A 13,811-nucleotide genomic window follows, 5' to 3' on the forward strand; every position below is an offset into this window, starting at 1 on the left:
ACCTTTAACGAGCACCGCGAAGAATAACGTAACGCGCTAAATTAACAATTAAGACGTAAACGGCTGGTAATTAAGCGACAGCGCTGGATCCGGCAAGAACGGCTAAGCCGAGGAAACGAATCTGCAAGATGCAGTGGACCATAAGACGCCCAGCCAAGGTAAAGAAGAGATCAACGCTACACCAGACGGGGATGGGGTGGAGCAGGGAAACGGGAGCGGAACGGACGTAAAAAAAATGATGGAAGGGCGACGTGGATGCAAGATCGAGGGCGGAACGAAACAAAAAAGCCGGATGTTCCTGACGGTAGTCGGATAATGTAAAAAGGTTCCGTTTAATCCATGTGAGTACATTGCTAAGCTGTCTGCTGGAAATTCGGTATTTCTATCCGCGCGTGTCCTCCGGGAATACGTCTAGTCACGAAGAAAGTTGCAACAGAAATGAAATTAACTTCTTACGAGAACGACGCGTTGTTCTTACCAACGACGTTTTCCTTTTTTCCGACCGCTTTTTCTTCTTCTTTTAATTTTATCTTGGAATATAGCGAAAGTAATATGAAAAGCAGTTTCTGAATAGAAGTGGTTCGTCAGACGGGACAGAAGCTGGGAATTTCGTGGGACGACTAATCATTTTCGAAAGCGAGGAATTTAAGCTTTCAAAGTTAAATGAGGGTGGAAACAAAGTGGACGTTTCGTTGGTTAAATCTTATTTAAACTCGAGGAAATTAAATTTATTCGCTGGCGAAATAAACTGAAACTTATTCCAAGTATCCCGGCCCTAACATTAATGACTTATCAGTCAGGCGTTCGATTACGCGATCCAACTCCAAACTTTATTCTCCTTTGTAACGTTCTCTTTTGACAAAATTAATGGCAAACACCGTCACGCCGACATTCGACGGAAAAACAACTCCATTTTATTGACAAAGATCACGGAGAAAACAACGAGACGAAGTCTGTAATTCAAAGCACATCTAATTATAACCTTCTTAACACGCGCAATGCTACTCAACGCGACGTTAATACCGCTTGCTCGAAAAAATCCAGTTAATCACACTTTCTCGAGAGATTTCGTCGGAAGCCTATTTCTCGAGCGGGCTTATTTAATTTACAGGCGTTTAACGCACGACATCACTGGCTGGCTGGCGGAACGGTCGTCCCGCATAAGCAACGGCAAACGCTTCCGCGCAAACAGCCACGGAACAGTCGAATTAACAGGTATAATAATAGTTACATAAAACGGTGGCGGTGCGAGCAGCGAACTATGAAATTCCTGTAATCGAATAGTTCGTAGGACTCTAATAACTGTACGAGTCGAATCTCTCGTACAACCCCTATTTTGCCAGCGTCAATCAATACGCGGACGTAACATTCCATTTGGCATGCTGAAACGTTCCCCTTGCTTTCGCTAGATAGAACTCGCAATGATATTGATTTTCTGACCCGATACACGATCGGTTTTTCGAATCTTCGTCTCGCAAACTGATTTCGGCTTGACCTGGTCCGAGTCAGTCAGTTAGAGGGTTAATTTCACATCTCATAAAATTGCTGCTGCGATCCGCCATTACGTCAAACTGAAACTCGTTCCTTGAAAAACGAGCATCGGCTTCTCGTTACTGTCGCGTCCGCGGATAGCTCCACCTGCCTCTATCGCGCACCTTCTTTTTCACATGCCAAGGAGAAAGCTTATAAGCGGCCAACGTTTGACTGGGACCCTACGATACAAACCGACCAGAAGCTTTTCCATCGATACATTCGATATATGCACCCACGCCGCCAATACATTTCAGCTCGATGCTTTCCAAACGCTGTTACCTTCCGAGATGTCGTTACATCATGAAATTTCGATACCAGTTCGAGAAATCTACTGTACGAATCGATCCAGATCGAATCATCGATTCTGCTACGTGCTACGAGATCTGTCACACGGTCCATCTCAGAAATACGAACGTGACATTGCATTATTTTAGAGAATACAAATAACATTTTCATTGCGCTTTTCTTTCGATATTGTTTTGACTAATGGTTTTTATTTAAGTAGAGAAATTTTTAAGAAAGAAGTAATCCTACAATCTTACATCTGTTATGTACGCGCAACTGTTCGCAAAAATATTTAAAGACTTATGGAAACCTTTTCAGAACGACAAGACCATTTTTGTTAATTTCTTGTACAACTTATTAGATGTACGCTTCGCAGCATTCTGAAAATTTACCAAGCGTCGTCTACGTGTTGCGTTTAAGGCGCAATAACGAAAGAGACACATTATGCGCGATGTGTGCAACGTCCAATTTTATCTTATCGTCAGAGTAGTAAACCGATTTTTTTGGAAGTGAGTGTTATATTTCTCGCGAACGGTTTGCGCGGAACCATTTTACGTAGAAGGGGACCGCCACGGTGCGCCCGAGGGAGTAATACTGACCTGACCCCACAAATATCTGAGAGTATGAGTATAAAATTTTCGTGGCCCGGAATAGGATTGTTATTTTAAAATGTACAGTCGGGAGCACGATTAAATCGAGAAACCGGCTGGAACAAAGTGCAACACTTTACCGGTGGATATTGAAACTTCAATAATGAATACTTTGCATTTTCATGTTTTTCATTTGCATCGAAGAAAATCGAAGAAAATGCTCCCGATTTATAACGAAAATCGAAATCCGCAAAATGCTTGATAATACGATCGCGTGAAATATCTGACACTATAGAAACCTCACATTCACACAACGATTATGTGTACTGAACTTTTGGTTTCTATGTTTTGTCGAGTTTTCGAGATAGAGGCAATTATTCATCGTCATATATTCGAGTTAATAGTATTTGATTTCAGAAATATTTCAAATATAATTGCTACGATCAAAACTCAAAAATGATCAATGGCAATAAACAGAGAGCCCCAGTATTTGGACACCGAACAAAACTCTTGTATGTAGTTTCTCTTTCCAAGTTACTTCCATATAGAGGCTGGAAGTTTTTCACCAGTGCTACATATTCATTAAAATTAGTCATCTGACACTATGGTTTTCTCCTAATAAGCGTTAACAGTTAATCGTTATTTTAATTTCACAAATTTTGAAATTCTTATTAAGAATCTCTTACGAACAGCGAAAAAAAAAAAAGAACGAATGGTTAGATAGAATATGGAAACTAATCCAAACGTAGTCCTATGTGAACTCGAACCATTTTCATTACCATACATTAAAATCTAAATATGAAGCGTTAATATACAAATTTTGTTTTGAATATGATACAAATATGTGGATGTTTAAATAATTTGACAACTTAATAGAATCATTAGGGTACATGGGAATATCTGAATAAGAGAAAAGATGAGAATTGCTAGGTACGAAAGCGATAGATAGATCGTTGACCACGAGGTTAGCAAGCTATTGTTTCTGCAATCAAAGTAAGACGCTTTACGAGCGACCTGCACGGCTCACGGACCTCTTTCCGTTTTAATTAAGATAAAGGTAATAATTCGAGCTACCGATACGAACCGGCTGGCGACAGTGGCCGGATTGTACGTAATATCGGGCTTCCGCGCAATCGGAAATTTACTGTTCATTTAAATTAAGATCTTCACACACGCCCTTTTCAAACGAAAGTATTTTCATTATTAATTCGTTATTTTCACCGGGCACGGCGGGTGTTTCGTAACTACCCTCGCATTTACGCCAGCCAGATCGACGAAAAAATCTACCGGCCATAAAGCTGCTGATTTTTATCTAAATTTGAACGTGCACGAAAGCTGGTTATATGCGTTGCTGCCAACACTCGTCTCAGACTCGAGGAATCGTTTTCTGTTTATGAGCCGGTACGACCTGTAGAATTTTCACCTACCTACTCAAAGTGCAATTTTCGTCTCTGATTGAACTTTCAATCACGACTTAACCGAAGGATTAAAATTTTGTACGAGTTAACAGTGAAACAGGGTACGCGAATAACGAGAACGCATTAATTCGCTTTACAGCTTGCGAGTGTTCGCTTCGAGTGTTCAATGTTCAAAGCTTTTTAGCTTCATTACCGAATTCCGTGATACAACCTTTCCCTTTTTGTCAAAACGATATATCCGTGTCTGAGGAATGAAGGAAGTAGCGTGCTTCCTTTTTATCACTTTGCCTCAATTATCCGCCATATGAAAGTTTCTTTAGAAAACTAGCTCTTCTTTAAGAAGAAGAAATATCATATAAGATTTTGTACGATTATGACTATATGTGTATATGATTCGATGATAAATAAATGTGACTCTCACAATAATATTGTTACTGTATCATTTCTATCTCTTTGTTAAACATAGTTCTTATTTGACAATGTCCAGCGACAAAAACCTATCTATAATCTTGTTTAAAAGGTAATAAAATTTGTCTTCAGGGTAAAAACTTATATTAGCGTGGTACAATATAAAAAGGGTTTCTCGGATGAGGAATAAAGTCGATAACAGTGAAATAACACCAATGCGAAACGCTCCAAACGTGTGCTACATCATATCGTTTAAATAAATTTTGAGATGAAAGTAACAGAGATGGAAAAGTTTTAACATGTTTCAGACAGTAGATTGAAATTTTTCAGAGGTAATCGTTCTCAAAACCAACGAATGAAACAATTTACCATGTTACGCTGAAAAGTCAAATTAATCCTCCACGAATTCACGTACATGTATAGTATGGTATAAAATGGACCAAGTATCTCGGGTGAAATTTAACGTAACGCTTTTACGTTTCAAGGGTTCTTAACGCATTCTTATTCTCGTGAATATATGGTATTAATAAAGCATAAAATAATCTCTTGAAACTGTGCGATTTAAAAACTAATTGGAAACGTCTATACCATTTAGCGCAACGGAAGATCACTTTTAATTTTTAGGCATGAAAATACGAACCTGAATACAAATTTTTTTTATCGTGTGCTTTTCTGTGTAGCTCGATAAATTGAAACCGTTCAAAAGTGCATTATTGGAAAGCGTAAGGCGCGTATGAAGACGAAAAGTTTTTTTTTTTAGAAGCGTCGGTAATTGTATAGATTAAAACCGACAGCTGTATTATGCTAGTACGGTGAGCAACTATGAATGCTTTTATTCAGAAAATAAGTAGGTCGACAAGCGTATATCGAAAAAGTTTGTAGACATTTCATTTCCTGTCACCGACCAATAACGGTATTTGTTCTTCGTCTAGATCACCGTAAGCATTTTTTTTCAACGACTTTTCTACGCCGTAGCACGATGTTGTCTCCGTATACACGTTCATAACATTAACAAGAAACATTAAAGTATACTTGTAACACGTTTCTTGCACTACCCTCTATATTTCGAAGAGCGTTCAATACCATTTTCTCGCTTTGCGAGGTGAAAATAAAATCGATATATTATTACATTATTTCGCTTTGTAAAGAGAAGAGACACGAGTTAGATTTTCAAACGATTTTGAAAAATTATCACAGAGCTATTCTAGTACCTTGTAACATGGAAAATGTATACAGAAATTAAATTAGAATATTTCCCTCTTTTTTCAATTCCCTACGTTTACGATGCTAAAGAATACACGATTTAATCTTTTTCTGTAAAACGAAAATAATATGTCACTCACTAACGTACATTATATTAGAATCAAAGATGTCAGGCTTGTGAGCTAAGCTCATTACGTAAAACTGTTTAATTACGACAGACAAACGGTAACGTTTACAAATGCTAGGGTGTGACATCTGAAAATGGACGAACATCATCTCTGGAGCATTGCGCGACTCGTCTCGACTACGGCACAGGGAGTCTAACTGGCGTGCATTAAAGTAAAAAGATTGATGACACGTCCCGATATATGTACACTCTTGCGAGACGTCAATGCAAAATCTTCCGTGACTCGCTAATGTTTTGTAACGGTTCTTGTTCTGGCACAAACGTTGATAGATCGTTCCGTTGACCAATGACGAGATCGAAGTACATAGACCGTCGTCCACGAGAAGAACGATCGGTGCGGGCTCACGAGATGCACGAACGAAGAACAGGGGAAAACGGGGAAAGGAAAGTTTCACTGCTTCGACAAATTTATTTTCTGTTCCTTTTCAAATTCGAATGGTTTTCCTGAAATTTTGTTAGAATGTCGATCGTGGTGTTGTTCCTTCGTAGGAAGCGACGAAACGACGCGTGAGAAAGTGTATTCAGAATTCTTTGTACAATTTTTATGTCTCTTGTAACCTTATTATTCCGAAGAATGAAACTTGAAGCAGTTTCGAAATTTATGGATATAAACGTATACCTATGTAAAGTATATAGAAAACCTATATTTTTTAAACAGGTACCTTGTCAAATCTATCTGTCAAATGCATGATTGCAATACGCGTCCAAATTTTTTTCAAACTTTACCAAGTCATGATTACTACAGTATTAATTAAATTTCGAACAGTTTTGCATAATGTATGTAGTGTATGCATGAAAAATTTTTATAATAAGTATTCAAGTACCTCCGTGAATTTCTATATTAAGTATTCACGCAAAAAATAATATATTTCTGAGAAACGCAAGTAGATGTAATATACTTAGAAGAAAAATAAAAATCATAATAGAAATTTTGTAGGAGTAATTTTATTGATCTACTGGTAAAATTAACGAGGACTTTACTTTCTGAGAATTTAATTTCATACGCTTTTACTTACTGAGAATAGAAAACTCGAGAGTAATAAAGATTCAATTAAATGATTAGCAATTCGTTGCTTAATACTCGACCAATCAAACTGGTTATTTCGTAACAAGAAATTAATAGCCATATATAGATGAAGAGAAAGGTTGAAGAATTATACAAAGAGCTTATAAAGAGCTAAATTGAATCATTGATAGGATATAAATGAAATGCATTGTTATTGGAAGATGACACAAGCGTGTTTAACTCTCCGCTAAGTTTCATTTATGCATGAAAATTTAGCCCGATTCAACATCTGCAAGTGGAGTTAAATATTTGATATTATTATACCAACAAAGAATCTTGAATTATCTCTGTATAATTCCAATATAAAAATTTTGTTTTACGTATATCTATTTGGAGATATAATTCTTCAAAACTCTGCATACATTAACTTGTATCACATTGCATATTTGCTCTTTTTATCTAAATAAGAGAAGCAATAACAAATACAAATGCAATAGCTTTCAACGTGAACTGACTGAAAAAATCACAATCACCTCAACGCAACATTGGTCCTTGATCGGTTAAGCGAGACTCGTAACAGCTTCGCTTTAAAACACACTCCGAAACTGGACAACAACGTACATAATACACGACCATCACCATATCATCCAAAGATTCCACCATACTCTATATCGAGGGTTGTACGATCGAAACGTTCGTTGATAGATAGTTTAGTTGACCGACAACGAAGCGAAACTCGTCCGTTGTCCGCGGAGAAGAATGATCGGTGCACCGTCACGGGAGACAGTGGCAAAGAGGGAGGATAAAGAAAAAGAAGAAGGAGACGTGAAGGACGAGGCGAGGTTAACGGAAAGACGGGTAGTTGGGTACCTGCCTATTATTCACGCGCGAGATAGGTGCAACGGGTGGTGGGGGAGTTGATCTAGCTCGATCTAGAAGAGGCAGGAGTGAGGCCAGACTTAGGAAGGTAGGTTAGAGGTTCGTGGCGAATTCTTATAAATCAAAACAGACACGCTATCCCGTCTCGTAGGGTGTTTCCACCCTTTCCTGCGCCGGCACCTATGCCTTCTTACCTCTTTACCTCGCGCGCCACTTGCCACCGAACAAAAGAGAGATGCCCATCGAGAGCAAGTAGGCGTACGAAAGAATCGAAGAAGAAAAGCCCAACTCTGAGGGGATTGGAAGAGAGTTAGCGTGGCTGATATTATCGCGTTTGCTCAGAATCGACGGTTAGCCGGTTTAACGTCAACGGTATCGTTAAAGGGAAGATGAGATTAATTTCTTCAAAAGGATGAGGGTAATTGGTATTACGAAGCTTTCTATCGAGATACGTTCGAGAAATTTTGGTCAAATATTTGCACTACGCTGCGAAAAGCAGCGTATTGTTCTAACATATTATTCTAACATTTACATATCAATTAATTACAGCCAAGTAGGTATATTAAGTTTCGTGTAATTTATAGTAGTGCCTTTATATGAACAAAATTTGATACTATGAAAATGAAACGTACAGAGCCTGATAACAACATTTTAAAACCACAAAATATCAATCTAAAAGGGAAGACCATAATCAGTAACCTTGTGTTACAATGTTAAATTGGTCTATATTGACATTCCTCATTTTTTATCTCGGACTATCATTGTACTTATCACCATTTCGTATGTAATAGTTCTTTTCTACAGGAAACTACTACGTTACTGATATAATCTATGGTTATAGCGTTAAAAAGTATTACCACTCTAGTCATTATTATAACATGCTACTATCATTTACGAACACTAAGCGCATTTGAATATTGAATCTTTAATGTTATAGGTGTTGCTTCGAAACCTTATGGGTTCATCTTCCTACATCTTATATCCAACTTTTCTCTATCAAATACAAAATTGCTGCATAAACTTCAGACAAAGCGGTCATAACACGAAACGAAACCCGTTCTTTATCTCGGAATAACCTGCCTATCGTTTCCTTCCTGCTGCTATTTCCTTGATAATTACGACACAATGGTAAAATTCTGACGGTTGAAACGTAGCTAGCGACTGGGTTGGTTTTCGACGTAACACACTCTCGTTGGCGGAGCAGCTGCCATGGAAAATAGAAAACAGAAAGCGAAGAAAACTTACGGGGGTTCTGGACGTGCATAGGAGACGGAGGGTTGGTTCGCGTGACGACAACCGGAGGAGGCATCTTGGCGTGCAACGCGGCCAGGCACGAGTTCGCCACGTCGTAGATGAGATAGGCGCTGTAGTATCGGCCCGCACTGCCCATTTTCAATTTATTCTTACCCGGTACCACCGCCATTTTCGCGTCCAACGTAGCGCAACACAAACACACACATACACCTGTATACACGGGGGATCGGCGCCGGTTTGCTTAGTTCAACGATTACTACTTTTCTCGCTCGACGATGATCGACGCTGATTATCCAGTTTGACCTCCGGCCAGATTAGAACACCGGTCAGCCATCGCGATCCAAACTTTAGGTGTATATTCAGCAATATAACCGGCTCATCGCTTCCCCATGTTCAGCTAACGCCCGAGAAACGTGCATAACGCTGTTTACCGTTCGGCTCACCGTTCAGAACGCTCTTCCAACGTCGTCATACAACGAATGTGGAATATCAAGCGCGAGATTCTCGGAATAATCGCCTGTTTGTAATGTTACGATTATTGAAATCGTGAATGGCTTTTGTTGCTTGAAAATCGATTCGAATTACTATCTAGCATGGTAATGTACTCCCTGATACTCTGTTATCGTATCTCATGGCTTTATAAGCTTCTCTTATTCGATTTTCAAGTTTTTCTTTGTATTCGTGTATCGATTCAACTAAATATTCCAAGAATAATAATTGGTAATTTTGAACTGAATACGAGATAAGAAATTAGTAATAATCATGTACATTCTTTATACTTGTTAATATTTATTCGATATATGTTCTTTAACGTAAATTATTCATTGTAAAATATCATTACAGAGGTATGGTCATAAATTTCACGATAATAAATTTTACGAATAATTTTCAATAATATTTGATATTCTCTGGAAAAAGCGACGAAGATATAAAGATAATGGATGCTATTAAACCATCTTCGATAACACCGATAATACCCTGCATTTCGTCTTTCACAGCAACACCGATATCCCTTACAGTTCGATTGAGATTGGTATACAATTCATTCAGAGAATAGAAGCACTCGTTAATCGAAACTTTCGCGACAGAGAGACATAAAAATCGAAAGCACTATAAAACGATGCATTTCCATCATCAGTCGTAACTTTCAACACTTTTGCGAAGAACTTTCAGCGATAAATAACTTAAAGGAGGCTTGTTAAACGATCACGATCGTTTTGTAAGTAGTTTCCGGTGTAGACGCATCCTTCCTCCAATAACCATTTCATCCATCTCAAACGAATTCATCAAAGAACAATGAAATTTAGAACGAAAAAAGAACGAAATCACTGCGCACACAATTATCGCCTATAACACGTGCCATGCATGTATTTTCCACGTTGCAACTAATTGAACATCGTAGAGTATCGCATACGATTCGGGCGATCAATTTCCAAGCAGCCAGATCGTCTGGTGCCCGTAGATTGGCTCGAAAATCGCGCGTAACCTCGTTTCTGGCACGTACATTAGATGTTCGATCCTCGATCGACACAGAACGGACGCAGACGAGGCGCCACGCCGTTGCTCTGCAACAACAACGAAAATCACTCGACTCGATTATCCCCGGGGATCGAACTGGTATGACGCCTGTGTTTCACGTTGACGAGACGCTGGCACTGATTTCGATAGTGCTTCTCGGACACGGATCCACGATATACGACGACGACCGGTCAGATCGGTGGGCTGGGCAGCCGAACGGAAACGGTGCGGTTCCACGGACCGGAAGCCTGGACCGGAAGCGTCACGAGTCAACGGGCGCCTCACTGATTGCATGCCGCAAACTCGGATAGATAAAAACGATCGCTGACCGCTTACGTGGTCTCCATTTGATTACGCCGTCGTTGCTTTACGCTTGGATAGCTTTAGGGTTTTCGTACTTTAAACGGTTTTCGTAGTTTGAGGAAATGAACTTAAAAGTCTCGAGAACGCACCGCGCTCTCCTTCTTATATCGGAACGTTCTCGTACGATCGTGGCCGTACGCGAAAAGTTTTTATGAAATTGTCATGCTTCTATTTCTTTTTGCGAGCTTCTTTTATAGCTTACAAGTCATGCAAGAATTGTGTTTTTTTTTTTTTTTTAGTTTATCGGCGATAAGACTGACAGCAAGTATTTTTAGTTCTTAGTTAAGTTTGCTAACTTCATTACAATATTTTGACGTTTTGAATATTATGTGAATGATATTAGACGCGTCGTAATAAATTTAGTAGCTATACTCGAGTCAGCGCGTTACGTTCGAATACAATTATCTTTTAAAATATTGAAAAGGCAAGAAACAAATGCTCTATGTAAATGTTTACTTCTTTTTGAGAGAAAGTACTTGAGAGAAAGTAATAGCTTTATTTGGTCGAACAGAATTGATATTGAAGTTCCTTCGAACGAATTTTAGGAAATGAATCGAAGTTAATATATGTTTCTCATGTGAATTTAATATTTGTTATTATCGTTTGTTCAATTCAAAATTGATGTGATTTATTACGAAGAAAGTATTATAATTTGAATGACTTGTATCTTTACTATGACGGGAAGTGAACATTTCTCAGCAATGAATGTTTCAGAACGATGTAATTTAAAATTACCAGGAGAAATACGTTCTCCGGTGCAAAACGAATTCCGCAGTAATTTTTACTTGTATGCCATCAGTCTTGATCGCGTTTTCAGTAATTGGCAGTTTCATGTCCGCTAGCATTTCACACTGTTTCTCTCTATACGCCCTATTTCCGACGCGTTCCATATCCTTCTCTATATTATTGATCATTACCGGCAGAAATCATCATGCTGAGAAACAATGAACGTCACATGGTCATGCTCCAACTATTGACGCGTATAATTATCGCCGGAATCGATTACATGCCATTTTGAGCCGTGAATGGTGTGAACCATGAAAGGACTACGATACAGTACGTATCAAATTGAATGCGTCATCAAAAATGCAACAAGTAAGATGACATTTTTGCGTACATATTGTTAAACTACAGCATTCTTCAGGACCAATTTGAGCATCGATAGTTTATTCAAAAATATGTTATCATAGATAGTTCGTCCTTTTTTATAATTGTGACAGAATTAAACTATACAACAATTATTAAAATATCCTTTCATTTACGTATTTATCGTTATGTCAGTATGACCAGTAACTATTGGTAACTATGAAATATATTTGTCAAAATCTATAACACCTTCAACAGAATTACATTGTATTTGAAGACTGTAGGGAAAAACATGATTGCAAATTTTAATCAATGATTAATACCACATTTGATTGATTAAATATTTATGTTTGAATTCTATTCGCCATCTCGAAAGTATCAATTATTAAAATATTAAATATAGCCGTGATTTTTTAGAAAATTTCATAAATTTGTTATCTATTTATATCTTTGAATCTAACGAGTTGTCTCTATTCCAACTTTCTTAGGCATCAGGTAATATATAAATAAAGAAATTGAGAAAAATGAACTTCTTATGTTTTTCTTACACATTTTTTATAATCTAGCGCATATTTTTACTGTCCGTATAAATGAACAATAACGTGTATAGATACTTCTACTTTCTCTAAACATTTGTATAGATAAAATGAATTTTTTATAAATCTTTCTTTATTCGAATGCACCATTTTTTATAATACTGAATATTTAATTCCTTTGTGTACTTTATGTTCTTAGTTTTTTCATACTCTGTATTTCATATTCTGTGAATTCATTTCCACTAGCATTTTATTATAAACATACACATTTTTATTGCAGCCGTCGTCCATCATTCCTTTTAAAGAATTCAAATTCCCGATGTTGTTCATTCACGTATTAATACGTCGCAATACGTTTGAATAGCGAACACATACGTTTTTCAACCAGGGAATTTGTGATACACGAATACAAAGATTCTATTAAAAAGTTCGATCCATCGGTTCCGAAAGAGCGGTAAACGTAGCGTAAGAGAGCGGGGCGAAAGAAATTCACGAAGAAAACTACAATGCTTTTCACGTCAAATTGCAACGACATAAAAACCAACCGACAAACGAAGATTAATATTCCGGCACGGAACGCTAACAGAAATGGGAAAGGCACCGCGTATTTTACATCTACAGCAAATAAAATCGACCTATAACTGCGGACTGGTCAATTTGTATCCTGTACAGTGTAATTACGATAGATATTCTAGTGATTTGTTGACTGGAACGTAGGTCTGTCTATTAATCGCGAGAGCGTGTTTGCTTTCGAAACCTCGTTGCTGCGCAATGTTTTCTTGTCGATTGCCCTATAGCACGGTAATTAACTCATTAACACAGCGTTATTATACGCGAACATTTCACAGATTTTCCAAAGTGACGAGCGCATAAGTTCGCAAAAATATACAGATATCGACAACGAAACGTTAAACTACACTAGTATAGACTGAGTCACAATAACGTATTCACGTTACTTAGTTACGCGTAATCTATACATCGTTGCGACACGTTGCGAAAGTTAACAAACTCAAATAGGCACAGAACTCACTGAAATTATACGATCGACGCACTCGACGCGAAAAACATATTGTTGCACGATTTTCATCAATTCTATAATTATTTTTGGAACATAATTGGCAAAGAGTCTTAAAATAATCAATTATCGACACCAATAAAGGGGTACACGTGCAGTATTGGTTCGTTAAGGAGAGACGCGGCAGGGCGTGTAATATTATCACTGAAATCAATCGATTACCTATCAACACGAACCGTGAAGACTACACCATGTTAGATGAGAAGGTATAGTACACGCGACGTGAAAACGAACACAACAACACAAAAATTGTCCGAATATCGTAGGCATTGCTAAAGCGGCTGGAGTTCTACTGAAAAGCATTCGACCACCTAGCTTAAGAAAGAAGCACGTACAAACACATTCTCGTGTGATTATAAAGCATGCAACAGTGGTCGGTAATGTGCGCCGTGTATACAAAGGCGTACACCGACAAACGTCAAACTGGATGAAACACCTATACGCCAGCGCTTCCCAATGTGCTTCGTTAA

At 38.1% G+C, this 13,811-nt stretch overlaps 1 protein-coding gene across 10 annotated transcripts in view; it reads right to left on the reverse strand.

Moving 5' to 3' along the window:
• Positions 1-13,811, reverse strand: part of LOC139987909 (uncharacterized) — a 586,680-nt gene that overhangs the window by 201,023 nt on the left and 371,846 nt on the right. Inside the window, exons 1-2 of one of the 10 annotated variants that reach the window (XR_011799967.1) lie at positions 12,902-13,622; positions 8,755-9,280 (exon numbers count right to left, since the gene is read on the reverse strand). The exons of 7 other annotated variants lie outside the window; for them this stretch is intronic. The gene's annotated coding sequence lies outside the window, so the exon portion shown is untranslated. Of the gene's footprint in view, positions 1-8,754; positions 12,206-12,901; positions 13,623-13,811 lie in introns of those variants that run through there. 2 more of the 10 variants (XR_011799968.1, XR_011799966.1) reach the window with 2 other exon arrangements.

The sequence above is a fragment of the Bombus fervidus genome, chromosome 6 (genome assembly GCF_041682495.2).
Source record: "Bombus fervidus isolate BK054 chromosome 6, iyBomFerv1, whole genome shotgun sequence".
Classification (NCBI taxonomy): domain Eukaryota; kingdom Metazoa; phylum Arthropoda; class Insecta; order Hymenoptera; family Apidae; genus Bombus; species Bombus fervidus.